Consider the following 1,254-nt stretch of genomic DNA (forward strand, 5'->3'; position numbering starts at 1 on the left):
AAGGACAAGAAGCACAGGTGAACACCATTACCTTCAAGTTCCCCTCCAACTCATGGTATTAGCTATGAGGAGAGGCTGGAGAAACTTGGTTTGTTCTCACTGGAACGACAGAGGTTGAGGGGCGACCTGATAGAAGTCTACAAGATTATGAGGAGCATGGACAAAGTGGATGGGTGGGATTTTACAACCTCTCTCGACCCGAGACCAGAAAACCCCGCCCGAGGTCAACGGACATTTCCATTGTCTGCCCTTTGCCCACTCCAATTTCGTGGTGGGCGGGGCGGTAGAACTCCAGCAAATAATCCAGGACAGAAATGAATCAGTACTTGAGAAAAAAATTGGTTGATTAATAAGCGACAACAAGGATTTTTTTAGAGGCAAATAGTGTTTGATGTACATGGTTGAATTATTAGATGAAGTAATGAGGAGGGTTGATGGGATATTCTGGTTGCTAGGGCTTTCAAGAGGCATTTGATAAAATACCACAAAATAGACTCATTAGTAAATTTAAAAGGCATGGGATTAAGGCATGGATAGTCAGAAGCTTTTTCCCAAGGTAGAAGAGTCAATTACTAGGGGGCATAGATTTAAGGTGCAAGGGGCAAGGTTTAAAGGAGATGTACGAGGCAAGTTTTTTACACAGAGGATGGTGGGTGCCTGGAACTCGCTGCCGGGGGCGGTAGTGGAAGCAGATATGATAGTGACTTTTAAGAGGTGTCTTGACAAATACATGAATAGGATGGGAATAGATGGATAAGATCCCCGGATGGGTAAGGGATTTTAGTTCAGATGGGCAGCATGGTCAGCGCAGGCTTGGAGGGCCGAAGGATCTGTCCCTGTGCTGTAATTTTCTTTGTTCTTTGCTCTTTGTCCATGCTACCTTCTCATCTGAATGTACATCCCTGTTCCTTCATCATTGCAGAATCAAAATCCTGGAGGTCTTTACTCAGGTTTTGTGCGTGGTAGGTCATGTTTAACCAATCTATTAGAGTTTTTCGAGGAGGTTGCCAGGAAAGTGGATGAAGGGAAGGCAGCGGATGTTGTCTACATGGACTTCAGTAAGGCCTTTGACAAAGTCCCGTATGGGAGGTTAGTCAGGAAGGTTTAGTTGCTAGGTATACATGGAGAGGTAGTAAATTGGATTAGACATTGGCTCAATGGAAGAAGCCAGAGAGTGGTAGTGGAGGATTGCTTCCCTGAGTGGAGGGCTATGACTAGTGGTGTGCCACAGGGAACAGTGCTGGTCCATTGTTG

The sequence above is a fragment of the Mustelus asterias genome, chromosome 1, assembly GCF_964213995.1.
Source record: "Mustelus asterias chromosome 1, sMusAst1.hap1.1, whole genome shotgun sequence".
Taxonomy (NCBI): domain Eukaryota; kingdom Metazoa; phylum Chordata; class Chondrichthyes; order Carcharhiniformes; family Triakidae; genus Mustelus; species Mustelus asterias.